Source organism: Sinocyclocheilus rhinocerous, unplaced genomic scaffold (assembly GCF_001515625.1).
Source record: "Sinocyclocheilus rhinocerous isolate Xijiao unplaced genomic scaffold, SAMN03320098_v1.1 scaffold2154, whole genome shotgun sequence".
NCBI classification, from domain to species: Eukaryota; Metazoa; Chordata; class Actinopteri; order Cypriniformes; family Cyprinidae; genus Sinocyclocheilus; species Sinocyclocheilus rhinocerous.
In genome coordinates, this window is record NW_015635517.1 from 196,300 (window position 1) to 215,782 (window position 19,483).

At 35.4% G+C, this 19,483-nt stretch overlaps 1 protein-coding gene across 1 annotated transcript in view; it reads left to right on the forward strand.

The window, feature by feature from the left end:
- The first annotated feature begins 210 nt into the window (after positions 1–210).
- The window catches only part of LOC107746932 (melanocortin receptor 5-like), a 25,489-nt gene continuing 6,216 nt past the window's right edge, over positions 211–19,483 (forward strand). The window contains exon 1 of the mRNA XM_016561285.1: positions 211–324. The gene's annotated coding sequence lies outside the window, so the exon portion shown is untranslated. The remainder of the gene's footprint in view (positions 325–19,483) is intronic.

A 19,483-nucleotide genomic window follows, 5' to 3' on the forward strand; every position in this document is an offset into this window, starting at 1 on the left:
AAATTAATAAGAAATATTTCACCCAGCTCTTTTCTGGAAAGTTGCTAGCATTCTGGTCTTGACTTCGAGACTTCGAGTTTGATTGCAGTGTTTAATGAAGCCTGGCTCCTGTAGTGTGAGGATGCTCTTAGAGCTTCAGAAGCTCTGGAGGTGGAGCTGTCGCTGTTCCCGATCCTATATATGCATCTGATGCAGTAGAGCCCCGTTCTTCATAGAGATCTTTAAAAATCCTCCTCCAGCGCGAATAAACGCCCCTGGACTGAAGGAAACACACAGTCTCTGAGATTCTCAGGTTTAGCACAAGACAACTCCTGCTCCTAACAGGTGAGTCAATTACTAAACTTCAGCTTTGTCATTTTTGCCGTGCCTAAATGTGTTTGAGGTGCGCTACATCGCACCGAAACGTATGCAGCATTATTCGGACAGATATATAACATGTTCGTTTGTTGCACCGTAATGAAGAATATTTACTCCTTCATTCGTTGTAAAAGCATCACTATCTCGTTTGCATGAATAGAGCAATGGGAGATAGCCTACTGTGTTTAGTAAGCTTGTTAACCACGTGAACTCTTCATGTCGGCTTTACAACATCAGCCTTTATTTTGTCAATTAATTTACTGGATAAGGGACAAAGGTGCGGATCTCTCATTGATTCGGCGCTGTCCGCTCACTAGTGCTGAAATCTCAATGTTCATTCATCAAGATTCAACCTAAACTGCGTATACTTTACTGTCGTTTAACGACATAAAATGCTATTTCTAACTTTCCAAACGTAGAAAAACACAATAAATACATGGTTACTTCCTTATCATAAGGAGGGCATGTTGTTGTAGCTAAATGTTAAGTGCAGTTTATGTGGCATAAATGAAATCATCCCAGCATTAGGCCTACTCTCCGACAGGTAACTTAATATAAGCTAACAAGCTAGCAAACTTCTGCTGTTTTTGAACTAAATAACTTTGACATTTTATGGTTTTCTGCTGCTTGTGTAATGATGTTTGTGTAGAGCTTATATACCGGATATTTTGGTGCGTGATCCATCCATCTTTGGTGGTTTGAATAGATTGTTTGCTTAGCCTCAGTATGTTCAGAGATCGAAAGCTGTTTTCGAAGACTGAATTCAGTTTTTGTTGGACTACTGTTGCTTAAAATTGAGGGTGTTGACGGCGTGAGTGTGGGTATGTCTCAAAACCTAACGAGCTGTCTTTTTAGAAAGCAGAAGTCCCATGCGCAAATGACTCAGTCTTATCGATTGGGAAGACGGTGAATCGCTGGATCTGTTTCAGCGGCTGAATTCGGATAGCGCTCTTACTATTTGTGACATTTAGAGATGTGGCAGAAGTGTTCATGTAGGAGTGGAGTGGTAGTATATGCAACACTTCACAGTGAAGTCTGCTCCTCTTCACTTTTATTCAGTGTCTCTGTCCGCCGTGAACGACGTTTACAGCGCACGCTTACTTAGTCCAGTTTTTTTCGTTAACTGAACTACATACAGTATAATATGGATAAATATATAAACAAAAATTGAACCATCAAAAGACCTTAAGTGTCAATACAAGACAGAAAACGAATCGCGATAGGCGGATCACAACAAAACCGCCTTACATGGCGAAATATACCCTTACGAAAATTAAGAATTGTTTTACCACAAATAAAACCAAAATGGTTACTAACAGGCTAGTTAAAACTACACTAACCATATAGTATTTGTAGTAAAACTGTGGTCATACACTACTAATAAATAGCCTAAGCTGAAAAAAAAAATGTTACTGCACTTTCACTATAATAAAACCATGGTTAATTTTCGTAATATAATCTATACAGAAGATTATATCGTGAGGTTGTTGACAGAGTTGTGTACATTCAATTAATTATGAATTAATTACTTGCAGACCTTTAATCTTTTAGTGAAATTTGCGAATAAAGCGATGAGTCAATCAAAACGATTCTTTTCAATGGGTCGAATCGAGTATCGCTCGAATCTTTGTTTGGGAGAAAAACAGTAATATGACATGTTGGGAAAACATAGTCTTAACAGTATTCAATAAAATATATATTTCAATATGTTTTCATAAAACAATAGCATGATGAAGCACAGAATTTTACACATGCTAACTTAAAAATAAAAAAAAAGATGCATGTTTTTACGAAACAAACCCATCATTGAGGCATTTTACCTTCAAACTCTTGCTTCCAGCTAAAACATGAGTCCTCTGTCCATAATATTGTTTTCTCCAGTTAAAAAGTTGTCTGGTCTGATTCGTAAAATATAAGATGATAAGTAAAAATAGTCTGCAACAGCTCTAAACAAATATGTTGGTGGATTTTCATGTGAGAGGAACAACAGGAGATTGACTTTTTCACTGGAGGAAGTGTTATTACGGATTATAGACATTGAAGTTAAAACACCTCCTGATAGATTTGTTTCTTTAAAACATGCAACTATTCACTTCAAAAGACGATAACTAATGGACAGTAACATGTCAGATGCAACACAGCAACACCAATCAAAAACAATTATAGTTACTTAAATTGTCACTAGGAAAATAATGCAACTTAAAAATACTGATCAATGATAATGATTTAGTCCAATCAATTTGCAAAGTGTTCGTAAATTGATCTGCTGTAAGAATGTTGACACGCTGGAGTCCAGTATCCGAAGCTAAAACATCCTTTGCTAAATATTTAATTCAGTACAAAAGTGACATGAAAAGCACCGCAGAGGGAATTCTATAGGTAAGCTATTGAGTGATGCCTCAAATAAACTGGCTTTTTTAATTGGTTAATTGAAGCAAATGGTCCAAATGATCTCTCATTTGGCATTTCACTGCTAATAGACTGCATACTCTCGACCATTATACAGTAGGTGCGATGGGAGTCAGTTCAGCTGCTTGTGTTTGTCTGTATGTATCTGTACTATTTATGTGCTTTTCGTATCGTCTTTGTAAGCACGGCATAAATAGATGTTGAGAATGTGAGATCTACTGACTTGGAAAGCACCTCTGATGCCAAAAATGCTGGTAGGTGGATCACTGGGTTTGAGACACATCCAGTGTTAGGCATTGCAGAGTCAGAGCTGTGTGGGTGTGTGTGCGCAGATCATGCCACATCTCTGTGTGTGTGTGTGTGCCTGCTGCAGTGGTGCATGGACGCAAACCACAGCAGGAGGTTAGGCTTCATTGAAGGTCAAGAAGGTCATCTGAGCTTATTTAAGAAAAAGCAATAAACATCCATGTAGCCCTCGATAAAGGAGTTTGTGTATTTGGAGTGGGATCTAAATCCATAGGCCTGATTTAGATGCTCCCTGCTTTAATGAGCCCTGGGGAATCAACACAGATCTGCATCACATCATTGATAAATGCCACATACTGTACGTGAAGACTCTCTGTTCAGTGTTATAAAATATGTGTCTTTGATATTTTTAGATGGGTTGTGAGATGCTGTTTTTGCCAAATAGCAAATATGTAGCACATTCCTGCAAATGTAGCTTGTAGGTTATTGTATACATGATTCTAGTTAATATCACAATGTTATAGTGCATTTTTAACTTTCTCAATTGTAAAAACTGTAAAACCTTCTTCTGGATGAAGGTTTATTGTCCTATAGTGCTGAACAGAGATTCAGCAGCTGTTACTCAGTTGAACAATCTTGAAATATTGCAAGTGATGATGGGAATTTGGAGCACTTTTATCATATTTATTATGCTGTCCACTGTCTGTGCTGTTTGTTAAAAGTGTGTCAAGATGTATGAACTCATACACTGCAAACCAAATCTACTTATGGCGACAAATAAAGCAACCTGAACCTGTTTTAAAAAGTACAAGTCAGTCAAAAAAATATTAGCAATGACTTCAGTGCATTGCATCATTTCCTGATACTTGTTCTTCAGCACTTCTGGATTTATGTATTCTCCAGTATATTTCTGTATTATGTACAGGAGATACAGAGATACACAATATCAGCATGCTGTCACACTATATGGGGTAAGTTGTCGTCATAAACAGCCTTTTGTAGAAAAATCCATATAGTAAAACAATTCATGATCAGACAATTCAAAAATGTTTAAAGGCAACACACACCCTTGTGAAAAAGACGTGTGATTAATTGTATTGAATGTGCACTCGTAGTGTATATTAAATGTTAACAGTATATTTTTTGCAGATAATATAATATTAATGAAATAAAAGGGCATTTAAATAGTGAGTTCAGTTTCACGACTGTTTCCTTTTTAAAAAGTGCATTTTGCAATAATAAATCAAATTTTACATTTTTAATCAAGTACATTTTAAATAATTATTTTTATAACATTTTGTCATGTTTTAATGAAGTACACTTATTTTGATGTGTTGACTAACATAAAGTTCATGTAAATTCCTTGATTATGATTTTAACTGTTATTCATTTTTGCATTACAATTAATATATTTTACTAAATTGCAACTTCATCATTAAAAAATGTGTAATTACAAATATATTTAAATACACAACATACAAGTTTCAATAGAAATGACATTAAAGTATATTTTAGTTTATCATTTATCATTAATGCTTGTCAGTACATTTAGCAGTTCACTTTAACCATATTTCAGTGACAATATAAAAAATTATGAAATTACATATAAAGATGTACTACTTAAGAAGCACTCTAAATGAGTTCACCTAATTGCATTTAATATAAATATAAACTATAATGCATTTTCACTGAACTGCAATTAATATGCAATTAAGTTACATTCAGTTCACACTTATATTTATTATTTTAAAGTAAATAATTTCCATAATAAATAGGCTACTCTTTTAAACGTATGCTAATGTGTTCTTTTTCACAAGGGCTAGTTTTTTTTCGCTAGGGTTTAGTTAATTAAATATATATATAATTTAATAGCACGTGCTAGCAGTATGTTAATAACGTTTGTCATTTGAATTGAAAATTGCTTTAAAAAATGGATTTACTTCCATATTTCAGTCAGGTCTGTAGATTTTCTTCCCAAACTCTGAAACCATGTTTTCAGAAAACAGTGTAGTGAAAATAGTTTCTTGTTCATTTCAATGTTTCCTTAGAAATAGCAGTAGAACAGCTAGTCAGACAAAAGACTGAAACAGCTATTTGTCCATTCATGCTGCAAGGTTATTTGAAATTCAAGTGCGAGATATATGTATTGCAGATTCCATCAAAAACTCATGAGCGCACCTTAAAATGTTTTGCATAACGTGTAGAATAGAAATGTACCCTGATCACCATTAATCGTGCTTGTTGTAAAGACTTCCTGAGGCGCGCGTATGTGATTCATTAATTTCATACGTCTGGCTTTAATTTCTTGCTGAATTCAAAAGCATAAGCTGAGGGGTTAAGGACTGTGAAGAGTAAACAAGACAGTTCATTATCCCAGCACTCAGAAACGAGGTCTCAGCGTCATTAGACTGGAGGAGCACAAGGTGTTCCCAACATGTTTTATTCATGAAGTGGCACACCAGGACATTTTGAAGCTCTCTTTAGAAAGCAAGCTGTTCTGCACATGTTTATCCACAAAAAGACACAACAGAAAATAAACACATTCATTGTGACATATTCTGAGGCATCATCCACGTGCTAGCAGTATGTTAATAACGTTTGTCATTTGAATTGAAAGTTGCTTTAAAAATGGGTTTACTTCCATATTTCAGTCAGGTCTGTAGATTTTGTTCCCAAACTCTGAAACCATGTTTTCAGAAAACAGTGTAGTGAAAATAGTTTCTTGTTCATTTCAATGTTTCCTTAGAAATAGCAGTAGAACAGCTAGTCAGACAAAAGACTGAAACAGCTATTTGTCCATTCATGCTGCAAGGTTATTTGAAATTCAAGTGCGAGATATATGTATTGCAGATTCCATCAAAAACTCATGAGCGCACCTTAAAATGTTTTGCATAACGTGTAGAATAGAAATGTACCCTGCTCACCATTAATCGTGCTTGTTGTAAAGACTTCCTGAGGCGCGCGTATGTGATTCATTAATTTCATACGTCTGGCTTTAATTTCTTGCTGAATTCAAAAGCATAAGCTGAGGGGTTAAGGACTGTGAAGAGTAAACAAGACAGTTCATTATCCCAGCACTCAGAAACGAGGTCTCAGCGTCATTAGACTGGAGGAGCACAAGGTGTTCCCAACATGTTTTATTCATGAAGTGGCACACCAGGACATTTTGAAGCTCTCTTTAGAAAGCAAGCTGTTCTGCACATGTTTATCCACAAAAAGACACAACAGAAAATAAACACATTCATTGTGACATATTCTGAGGCATCATCCGAACCCCCCCCCTCATTGATCTGTAAAAGAGCTCAGTGTTTGTGGCTGCAACACACCACAAGAATGAGCCACTAAATGTGAGGAGACCTCAGCGCTTTCATAACTCTGTGACCACGATGATCTGAAACAGATAACGCACAGACCGGTTATTATAACTTCTCATATGACACATTCTGCGTGTGTGTGCTCCATGTGCATGGAGGTTAATTTAGGGTGACATCAAGCTAAAATCAGTCCTACACATTTATTTATATCTTTGTGCTTGTGAATTATATGTAATTACAAGGTGGATCATTCCTAGCATATATTCATATTGCCAATCTGTCAGCTTAATATGTTATATAAAATATTTCTGTTAAATATTATAAAAAAATGGAGATCATATTAGTTTTCTCTAAGAAAACTCTTACCATAAGTAAAAATTATTTTAATGTAGAGATTCAAGTGTTTTTTTTTTCTTTTATAAAACAATAGGAAAAAGAAACACAAAAAAGACAACAGCGTTCATTAAAAGTTATATTTATTAATATTACATTTGAAGATTATAGATGCAAAAACCTCTAAAAGTCCATCTGAGAATTTTTTCTTTTAAATTAGCATTTTATTTTCAGACTCCTGTGTTTGGGTTCAGAAATTTCACTTTATTGGCAATGAAGGTTATTAGTCAGTTATTGAATGCTTTATTTTCAAAAACAATATTTTCATAGGAGCCTGACCAAAATAAAAAGCTCATTTGAAAGAAAAATCTCAGATGGACTTTGAAGTTTTTGCATCTGAAGTCTTCATTTATATTTAGAATATTTCTTATTTTTAGTCAATTTATTAGTAAGATTGTTTTATTAGTAGGAATTAATAGCAATAGGAAAACATATAACTGTTATCATTTTATGGTTGCCAATGCATAAACGTAGAATGTGTCATCCCATCACAGATGTTACTTTATAGTGACTCATTCAGTGAAAACATTGAATCAGAAATACTTTATATTAAAAATATATTTCAATTTTTCTAATCAATTATTTAAAACAGAACATGTTTTCTTGGGAATATTGACCAAAAAAAAGTGACACTTTTTGGAGGGGAAAGAAAAACAACAGCACAACCATTTATTTCCCTGAAAAAGTGCACCAAATCGGCAGCGGCGCTGAGAACCACTCTCTCCTGTGGACTTAAAAAGCCTGTGCTCTCAGCAGCTGTGTTGTTGAGAAGTTTCCCCGGAGACAAGCTCAACCCAGCGGTTAGGTAGAAAAAAATAACCCAGCGTTAAAACAACTCAATAAAATGACCCAACAAGCTGAACCCAGCGTTTGGGTTAAAAAAAAATAACCCAGCACCTGGGTAAAAATATTAAAAAATAACCCAATAAAATGACCCAACAAGCTGAACCCAGCGTTTGGGTTAAAAAAAAATAACCCAGCACCTGGGTAAAAATATTAAAAAATAACCCAATAAAATGACCCAACAAGCTGAACCCAACGTTTGGGTTAAAAAACAACCCAGCACCTGGGTAAAAATATTAAAAATAACCCAATAAAATGACCCAACAAGCTGAACCCAACGTTTGGGTTAAAAAACAACCCAGCACCTGGGTAAAAATATTAAAAATAACCCAATAAAATGACCCAACAGGCTGAAACCCAGCATTTGGGTTAAAAAAATAACCCAACACATGGGTAAAAATATTACAAATAACCCAATAAAATGACCCAGCAAGCTGAACCCAGCGTTTGGGTTAAAAATAATCCAGCACCTGGGTAAAAGTGTTAAAAATAACCCAATAAAATGACCCAACAAGCTGAACCCAGCGTTTGGGTTAAAAAATAACCCAGCGCCTGAGTAAAAATATAAAAAATAACCCAATAAAATGACCCAACAGGCTGAAACCCAGCATTTGGGTTAAAAAAATAACCCAGCACCTGGGTAAAAATATTACAAATAACTGAATAAAATGACCCAACAAGCTGAACCCAGCGTTTGGGTTAAAAATTAACCCAGCACCTGGGTAAAAATATAAAAAATAACCCAATAAAATGACCCAACAGGCTGAAACCCAGCATTTGGGTTAAAAAAATAACCCAGCACCTGGGTAAAAATATAAAAAATAACCCAATAAAATGACCCAACAGGCTGAACCCAGCATTTGGGTTAAAAAACAACCCAGCATTTTTTAGAGTGTAGGTACTTAATTATAACACTTAAATAGGACTTCCGTAAATCTTCATAAGTAATTTCATACTTCTATTGTCTTTGAATTATGGTTAAAGATATTGCTGAATGTACTGACAAGCATTTCTGATTAACTAAAATATATTTTAATGTCATTTTTATTAATGCATGTGTGTCATGTATTGAAATATATTTGTAATTGCACATTTTGTAATGGTGAATTTGCAGTTTAGTATACATTTAAAGTAGCCTATATTAAATTCAAAACTCAGTTAACATTATAATCCAGTAATTTACATGTGCTTTAGTATGTTGGTCAACACAAGCAAATAAGTGTACTTCATTAAACGGACAAAAGACTATCACATAATGTGATATATTTTTCAACATAATGATATATTTTTTTAACATTATTTAAAAATGAACTTAAATGTGTTAAGAAACATAGTCATGAAGTCCATTTTTTAAAAGAACGCTTAAAGGTGACATATCATGAAAATCTAACGTTTTCCGTGTTTAAGTGCTATAAACAGGTTCCTGGTGCATCTACTAACCCAGAAAAGAACAAAATAGTAATTTATTTATTATTTTTCATTTTTTTGGTAAACCTTTCTCTGCAAGCTTGTGAAAAAACGAGCCGCTCAGATTTCGCTCCCCCGTGACGTAGAAATGGGATCTTATTACAATATTAATGCCCCTTAATCTGCACGTTTCCACCCACGGCGCCGCCATTGTTTTCGCAAGCGACAGCGGCGTATCAGTTCTAATGCCATGCTGAAAGTTTGAGCAAAGCATGCTAACAGTTCTGTCTTTGGCTGCACTGAGGAGCTCAGAACACTGTTTAGAGTCCAGAGAGCAGTGGATTTATTGATTTATTTAATGTATATTACGCTGTTGTCACACAGATCTAAAATAAACATGCAATTTATTTCCCAGGGGCCTATACCATGAAGCCGGATTAGCTGGCTAGCCAGGCAAGTTTCAGTTTAGTTTGCACAAATCCTGGGTTTTAGGTACCATGAAAGTGGCTTGGCTTTTAGCTGTGTTCATTGCCATAGTAATTTACACTCCACGGCAGGTTATGTTCTGAGTTAGAGATCTCAAACTGAAATTGGACCAATCAGATGTCTGACACAAAAAAGTCACTCCCTCAGTTTCTCTTGCTCCAAATTAAAGGTCACTAGTACTAAAAAAAATTGTTTGGCTTTAATGATAATTACTTAGATTTATTTTATATGATTTTAATGATTTATATTATTATTAATCCATTACACACGAGCAATTTTAGTTTAACAGTTATTATAAATCATTTATTTTAAATGAATGTTAATATATACAGATCGTATGCAGGTTATGTTCTGAGTTAGAGATCTCAAACTGAAATTGGACCAATCAGAGGTGAGCAAAGTGACACATGTCTGACACAAAAAAAGTCACAAATTTATTTTAAATGAATGTTAATATATAAAGATCGTATGTAATATAAATAAGCTGTAGAATCAATAGATTATGCTTTAAAAATGACTACGTGACCTTACATGTTCGAGTCTCTATCACTGTATATAACAAGTTTCACTTCTGTGACTGCACTGATAAAGCAAGATCATTTCTTTTATTTGTCCTCTTTCATGAACAAGTACTTTTTTCATTGTAAATGCATTTAAATTCATCATATTCTTCAATCTCTTAACCTTTAGCAAAACCTTTAACCTTTAACCAAGGCTCGTGATTGGCTGTCCGCCAGTGATGTCACACATGCATGTGCACATGCTCCACAAACTCAGGATCAAAGCCTGAGTTGACAAAGAAAGTTGATGATCAGCATCATGGTACCAACAAAGCCGGATTGGAGTGGTTTGGTTTTGTCAACTCAAAACTAATCCTGTAACTCTTAATTTGTTCATCTACCATCATGGTACAGGCCCCAGCTGTTTACCTTCACAGACATAACCGACTGTTTTTATAACTCATGTGTGTTTGTAACATAAACTTGTGTGTATCTGACAGTTTAAGTGCAATAAGACATGAAAGAGAGCTTAGTTTAGTACTCAGATGCCGTGTGATAGCCGCTTTCTGTGTGCGTGCTTTGGATGTGTGCGCTCAGAAAACCCTATATCAGAAGTTTGAACAGATATGGTTTAAAACGCATGATTTCAGTGCAATAGACATGATAATCAAAACCAATGTTTTTAGCAGAGTATGTGAGATACCAGCTGTAAAGACAACACTATTCTGGAAAAGGGGGCGGGGATCAGCAGCTCATTTGCATTTAAAGAGACATGCACGAAAACAGTGTGTTTCTGCTTCCACTCAAAATGGGCATTTTCAAATTGATATAATTAATGATATGTGGGGTATTTTGAGCTGACATTTCAAAGACACATTCTGGGGACACCTGAGACTTATATTAAATCTTGTAAAAAGGGGCATAATATGTAACTTTAAAGTTAGGGTAGGTGATTTTGGAGAGGCTAGCAATAGCAAGCTAGCTTTGAAATCATAAGGTCCCACCCTCCCTGCAAATCACTCTCCAAAGCCACGCCTCCCACAAAATACATGACCGTGCACAGACAGACCAGAGGCTAACCAGCGACACGATGAGAGACGGCGTCAGTTTACCTCATGTCTCGTTCACTGGTGAGAAATCATTACAGTACAAAAGGCACAATATTACAATAATAATGCCCTCCTTTCTCAGTCTGCAATAGCGTAATGGACTGCGCTGATGACGTATCATGAACAGGATGCGCGGAGGTATGCAAATGCATATGTTGGCAGGCACAGGCACTACCTATCGTAGTCCTCAGATCGAGGGATATGATTGGACAACGATTTTATGGTCCTACGCCTTCCTCAGACGATATTAATATATATAAATACATTCAGAACACTTAACTTAGTGATTGCTATTGGGATGTGAAGAGACTTTCAATCAGCATAACACAAAATATTTTTAAACCAAATCACCTACCATGCTTTTGATATTATCTGCAAATACAGTTCTTTAAATATACTTTTAAGATTTGAAGTGCGCGACAGTTTAACACGACATTTTCCACAAGGGAAGATAATATCAAAACCTCAAAAAGGTTTAAATTATAATAAAGTTATAATGAACAGCGATTATTGCCTGAGCTCATAACAGGAATGACCCAGAGTCTGCTTCTAACCACACATCATAAAAGTTTGGATGCATGCGTCCGCTGCCGTTGTTGAATACTGTAAAGGTGTGTTATAAGCTTTCTTAAATAACACAATTTCCAGAAATGTCTCACCACTGAGAACAGGCCATGAAATCATAAAACGATTCTGTATCTGAATTTGATTCATTGCAATGAGAAATGCACAATGCTGGCTGATCAGTTGCAGTCTTTGTCTTTGCGTGGGGTCCCAGAGGCCTCCGTGATTCAAATGCGCTACACAGAGCAGAACGGACCAATTAGATTTCTGCAAAAGAATGTGTGTGTGTCAATGAATGAAATACGTTCCTTTCATAGGAACTCTTGAGGAGCTGAATTAATGCGGGATGAGTCTGAATGCAGGTGATGGTCTCCGAGGTACAAACTATAGGTCAGAATCAAGCGAGGAGACAGAGATTGGACAACGGGGTGAATAGAAAGTATGTTTGCTGTCAAAACACTACTTTCTAATGAGGAGCCTGAAACCGTCTGCTATTTTTAAATTCGCACCAGGATGTGGAGCAAAATTTAGGGCAGAAATGTTTTATTCACAGCCATATTTAAATAACTGCAGTAGATGTTTTTATTTTACTTTACTTTACTTTGTTTTTTTTGTTTTTATTTTATTTTATTTTATTTTACCATGAAGCTTTTGCTGTCAGATATTTCCCCAAGCCTTAATTTTTGCTTTTTTAATTTTGTTGCTAATTTTTAAAACAGTGGTTCTCAAACTGTAATAGTGTCTAATAAATAGAGTCCAATGCTTCATGTAGTGCATGGAGCAAGCTGGATACAACTGTACTCAAGCTAATGTTGTAATTTTATTCTGGATAGATTTCATTTCGAGGTGGATCCTTGCAGCTTTGTTCCTGCTTCTTTTCCTGGAACACTTGATGACTTCTTTTGCGGTTTTAAATGTTTGGTTTGACATACATAGATGGTTGGCAGTATGGAGACAATTATTCCTATTGTTCTACAACATGTCCTCTTTTAAAGAGTGATTTAAATTCCCATATCACAGAATAAATCCTTTTATTCTGCGATAACAACCGGCTGGATGTACATTATCCCTTACATAAGGCAGTATGGGATGGGAAACAATTACACAGAGAACTGTGTCTGTCCATGCCAGAAAGAACTTCATTATGGAAAACTGAGTTAATGTTCTCAGACCCTCATTTTTGCTCACTTCTTTTTAAAATAAATAAATAACACATAATAAAGTGTGAAGTAAAAAAAAGCAAACATGCTTTATATAAAGAAGCAAATGCTCCTCAAGGACACACTTTTCCACTCTGTATTTAGTACTACTTGAGATTAAGAGCTAAGTATTTTTGGACAAACACAAATCATTTTCGTAATCAGTAAAGTGAACTACGCATGGGTTTAGAGTTTGTTTTTTCCACGGATGGGAGTAAAGCTGTCCAGTGGGCATAGGCGGAGCGTGTGTAAGGCTGGGGAAGGCTTAGGGGACTTGGGGCAAAAATGCCACTAAATTGGACAAAAATGTCCCTGCACAAACAAATTAAATCTATTACGTCTGTTGCTAACAAAGTGAATATGAATAGACAGTGTCGACTGCGGCATTAAATTAAGATCTGCTCATGTTGCACCGGATTTCAAACTGCGTTTTTACAGTGTTGTGCATTTGAACCAATCACACACAATTCTGTTGAGCTTAGTAATGCATTGGCCAATCAGAGGCGTTCAGGTGAGTCATCATTGAAACAGATCAGTTTTGTTGAGTGCGCGTGCGTTCGCTGACTTCCGGACTCTTGCGAATTCTCTCATCATAAACAACAAAGCGCAGATGGACGTACAATGTAAGTAAGAGATTCATTTCACAGTGTAGACAGCTTCAGTGATTATAACGGGAGTTTTGTTTTTTTGAGAATGCTTAAATTCGCGATAGATCAATGTTGGTGATAATGTCACTTTCTATATATAATTTATTCGCTGTTTGAATAACCGTGGAAAGGAAACATTATATAATTATCAATTTCTAACGTTTTTATTCAGATCAAATTTGGGAGCACCTGTAATCACGTTAAATACAAATTCAGTCCCATTAAACATTTTTTTTAGCCTTCATGACACGCATGTCTGGTTGTTGCCTAAAAAGACGGGTTTATGATGTTTAATACATTTGGCTGCTTTTAGCCTCACCCTGGAGTTGGTTCACCCTCCGCCTATGCCAGTGGGTTAAAAAACATAAATATATATAAGAAGGAAAAGCCATTTATTTTAAAAGTGAAAAAGATGCATTTGCCCTCTAAGTGCACAATATGAATGTGGCCTGAGGAATGGATGCTGTTTAAGATTCTCTCCATCCAGCAAAACAAATAAATAAAAATAAATAAAAGTATTTCTAGCACTAAAATAGTGTTATCTGGCCAAAAATACACTTTCCCCAAATTCAGCACTTTCTTTGAAAACTAGAAAAATTCAATCCAAATCGTATGAAAATAATCAAAGATGGTAGGTGCTATTTCCACTGGACTTTTGAAGCGGGCAGGTAATGAATTTAGCTAGAATATGCACAAATGTTGAATCAGATGTAGTTTATTAATGTGGTAGCATGTCCCAGCGGTGCTGGGCTTCTTCTTCTTCCGGGGTCAGGGTTTTACTGCTCAGCATGGCTCTGTTATTGCCCTCTGGAAGATGCTGTAACTCCACCATCTGCCAGCACTGACGCTCATAATTAATCATGTACTCTGACAGCATCTGTTTTAGAGGACTCTTAAAAGCATGTAATGGCCTAGACATTAGACACAGACTGAAAAATAGCTCATAATTAAATGAAGAAAACATTTCCACTCAATTAGTTGAGGTCCATACAACAAGACTAAAACAAGTTCATTTAAACAAATAAAGTTTTGTTGAATCACCTAAATAGATCCAATTAAATTCCTGCTAGATAAGAGAAAATTAGTTAGAGTAAGTTAGATAATAACTATAGCATGTTAAAAAAGCTAAGGTCCACGTTTCTGCACAACATTAATGACAAAAATAATAGAAACTCTACTAAATCTCCATTAATACTGAAAAACAAAATAAAATTACACTTATTTTTAACACAATGCAAAGCATGCTGAAAACTATAGATCCACTGCCCAGTTAGTTATGTAAAAATATTAATGTAGTCTCAACACAAAATTATTAACTGAAACCCACAAATTTAAGTGGATTGAACAATAAAAAAATGATGTGACAAAATGTTCAACAAATGCTTTGGTGTTGCTTCAGCTCATTTTAACAAAGGTATTTAAACAAATTTTATTTTATTTTATTTTCCAATCCAAATGTGAGTATAGAATAAAATTTGAGAAAATTATTGTTATCTGAAGCTCTGGAATATCAGGTCATTTACATCAAAAATAGTATAAGCCACTAAAATGAAATGATGACACATTAAAGTTTTATTTATTATTTGAATCAAACTAAAATGAGTATTTGAGCATTGGATCTACAGTATGTGTAAGTCCATGCATAAATGGGAGTGAGAAGGCTTTGCTTTTATCTATTGATGACACATTTCTGAGAGAAAAAAAAAAAGAAATCCTTTGAAATGTCAAATCTCGATATTAAAGTGTTGGCTACAATCTATCCCAGATTTTCTCTTCTGCCACCTGGGGCCTGCAAGCATTTTTTTTAAAATTTCACCTGACATTGTTGTGTAAAGTTTGCAAAGCAAATATTCCCACAGAAACATCATATATTCACAGTCGTACTTTGTGCGATGTTGTTGGCCACTTATCATCTTACATCCCTCTGCCTCGATTCTGAAAATATGTCAGTTGTCCATCAAATCAGGAAAAAAAAACTCAAAACTCTTTGCAATTATACACACTCAGAAAAAAGGCACAAAAGCTATCATTGGGGCAGTGCCTTTTTAAAAGGTGCACATTTGTACTATTTAGGTATTAATATGTACATTTTATACTAATACGTACATTTTAGGTATACTAATATGTACCTTTAATGTACTTTAGGGGTAAATAAGGTACCAATATGTACCTTTTGAAAAGGTACCGCCCCAGTGACAGCTTTTGTACCTTTTTTTTTTCTGAGAATGTAGCTAAGCTTTCAAGTATTCCATCATCAAGTACGACGTGTTCCCGGACCAATATAATTTCCCTCAGATTGCAAGGGTACTTGATGGATAAACTGCAGAAACAGGTCTTACTTCTCCAAATCAAAGTCATTATGTTAAACGTGCATTTAATTCGATGTTTGATATAGTCTCCACTGTTAAAATGAAACAGACTTCCATGAACAATAAAGATGTTACAAGATGTACCGGGATAAGCGATTGCTGGACTGAAACACTGTTGCTGAGTCATCACTGCAGTGCATTTCACAAATGACCTTAGTTAAAGGACTTTTCTACAGTTATTATAATATAACACTGTTATATAACACCATATTCCTTCATTTATTGCTTTGTTCTGCGCATTGATAGACTGTTCTGTTGCTACAGTCTCTATGATGTTTGCATCCTTACACAGTAGATATGTGTAGGACCCCTTGTCAATGTAAATCTATGGGATTTATGTTTGATTTTCATTTTTTCTCAAAAAGCTACATGATTTGAAGCATTATTCATGCCCACAGCACATTATAATGTTCCAAAAATGTCTATTTCAGGTAAATGCTGTTCTTCTGAACTTTCTATTCGTCAAAGAAACCTAAAAAAAAAAAAAACTCAGCTGTTTTCAACAAAATAATAATAATAATAACAACAATTACAACAACAATAATAATAATACATTTTAAGCAGCAAATCAAAATATTACAATGATTTCTGAAGGATCATGTGACTGGAGTAATGATGCTAAAAGTTTAGCTTTGAAATCACAGGAATAAATTACATTTTATAATATATTCAAATATCAAACAGTTATTTTAAATAGTAAAAATATTTAAAAATTTTACTGTTTTTGCTGTATTTTGGATCAAATAAATGCAGGCTTGGTGAGCAGAAGAGACTTCTTTAAAAACATTAAAGATCTTACTGTTCAAAAGCTTTTGACTGGTAGTGTATATAATGTATAAAATATATAATGTCAAACTGAAAAAAATCATTGTTTAAATAATGTTTTGCGGTGTTGAAAGAAGTACACTTATTTTTATGAGTTGACTCAGGGGCGTAGATTACGTGTCCCCCCACGCTTTTAATATCACGTAAATTCGTCCCCCGCACTTTTTCGGGCAAGTGTGTTCGCATAGAGGTTTTCAAGAGCCGGTGTGAATAAATATAGATTTAAATTCAAAGAGACAGGATAGTCTGTGCATCCCTGAGTTGACTAACATACTAGAGCACACCTGATTATCAATTGAACTGTATATTGTGTTATTTGACTATTTAAAGTTAATATACATACAAAAATTGCAACTTCATCCTTATAAATGTGTAATTACAAATATATTGAAATACATGACATTCCAAGTTTCAATGGAAAATACATTAAACTACATTTTAGGTTACCTTAAAAGCTTGCCAGTACATTCAGTGGTAACTTAATTTAAGTTATTTAAATATTGCAAAAATGAATGTCCTAATAGTCTAGTATTATCAGTATGCAAGGCTCATTCACTCATAAACTGAACTAGTCCATGCTGAAATGATCAGGTGCTGTAGGAAGTCATTAGTAGGATGGAGAGACTGTAGCACAACAGATTTCGTCATTTCTGTGTTTCTGTTTGACTCGTCCAGCTCTCAGCACTCATTATTTACTGCTCTCCCACCATCAGCCCGTCAATGCAGTCATTTGATTTGGCTGTGAATCTGTGTGCTTCTTACTTTCTTGTTTCTCTGTTCTGTCGGGCAGTGACTCATTTACTGTAGAGTTATCAGCAGATAGTAGACGCACAATATTGAGCAAAAACCTTCTGACGCACATATTCAGATAGAGGATCCTTTATCCAGAGACCTGAGCGACGCTCACCAGTAGCCACAATAAATCTCCTTTTTCACAGGAAAAGTAATTCACTGGTAAAATACTTGCAGGCCTGTGTTTATGAACAAGGGGCTTGTTTCAAAACCGTACTGGTAATCTGTCACGAAACGGATGATCATATGCTTTTGAGGATGTGCGTAGTGCTTAGATTTCATATCGCTGGAAGACCTTGGGGCGCGATCATGTTTTTTTTTCAACCTTTTAAAGTGCTATCTCAAAGATTAAAGAGAGAGAGAGAGATGATGAATTGGTGCCAGAGAAGAATTCATAAGCGTCATTAGGTATCGTCTGGGTCTGTGTGTGATCAAAGGTTTGTCCTCCAGATGCGGGCGACATCCAGGAAAGCTAGAAAATAACACCTTTTTTTCAAAATGCCATACAGTGGAGCTTCTATTAGCAGCCGCATGCGTGCAGTTTGGTTTTCATCCTGAATTCTTTGTGATCTTTATTCTCTTTTAGAGAGGTATACTGAGGCAAGCTTCACTGCTACTATCAGTTAGGCCACACTTTATTTTAAGGTCCAATTCTGGCTTTTATCTAACCATTTACTATGACTTTTGCCTCAATAAACTCCTAATTTGCTGTTTATTAATAGTTAATAAGGTAGTTTAGGTATTGGGTAAGACTAGTGATGTAGAATATGGTCATACAGAATATGTGCCTCATAAGCAGGGGCGCCTTAATAGATAACCAGAGGCCCCTGGGCTGCAGCGTTACAGTAGCTCCCCCCCCTTCCCTAGATAACTTTTTTTTAAAGCTTCCTGACAATTATTTATGTCAAATTTCGATTTTCTCCCCCCTTGTTGATATGCCAGTTAACACTCACAACCCTGTTCTGCGTAAAATGTGAATATAAGTGAATATGCAAATTCATTCTGTGCCAGAAGGTGGCGCTTGTGGAACAGTTACATAAAGTAAACAGTATGTTATTACAGGCATTATACGGAGGTAATGTGAAAAGAAAATGCCTGAATCTGAAGCAGCATGTTGGAACACAGTGACTGAATCTAAAACCTTCATCTGACACACAGATTACATCCAAGCAAGTCACTAAACTCGCACTGTATGACGTTACAGAAAGTTATCCGGTCCAGCTCCTTTCACACAGTAGTGTTGTGTTTCTTGTTGATCTGCACGTTAACATAAAGACACTCTTGCTGGGCTTTACTAGCGCATGCATTGTGTATTCCGCTAGTATATCGGTGGAATACATGGAACATACCAACTATACAAACTGTGTGGGGGAACCATTCACTATAAAGTACAACCAGGGCATCGCTGAAAATTAGTGTGTGAGTTTGTTTACAAAATGCTGTTGTCACTGCTGCAAATTCCCATATATTCAAATAATTATTCGAAAAAATTAAATTTCCTTGCAGCCAGTGGGCCCCCTTCCCAGTGTAGGCCCCTGGGCTTCAGCCCGTTGAAGCGCCCCTGCTCATAAGCACTAATAAACAGCCAACATGTTAATAATAGGCATGCTAATAAGCAACTAGTTAATAGTGAGAACTGGTCCCTATACTAAAGTGTTACCGAATATTTAGAGAATTTATGGTACGATAGAGGAAGCAAGGGCGGACTTACCCATTAGGCAAAGGTAGGCTTACATTCAAGCTACCCGTAAAATTTGTAGTGAAAAGTACTTTAAAAGCGTCTGGAATGCAATAAAGTATTTTAAAGCTGTTTTTAAAGCATTTGCTGCATGGGTAAAAAAAAATAGGCTAATAAATAATTCACATATCATCCATCATGAATTTTAAGGTATTCAGAACAGAGCAACATAAAAATCAGAAAAAGCAGCCATACAATTAGGACAAAGTTTTACATATATGGCATTATAATTTGTGTTTTATTTTTTAATTGTACGGAATTATAAAATAAAATGCAAATTATAAT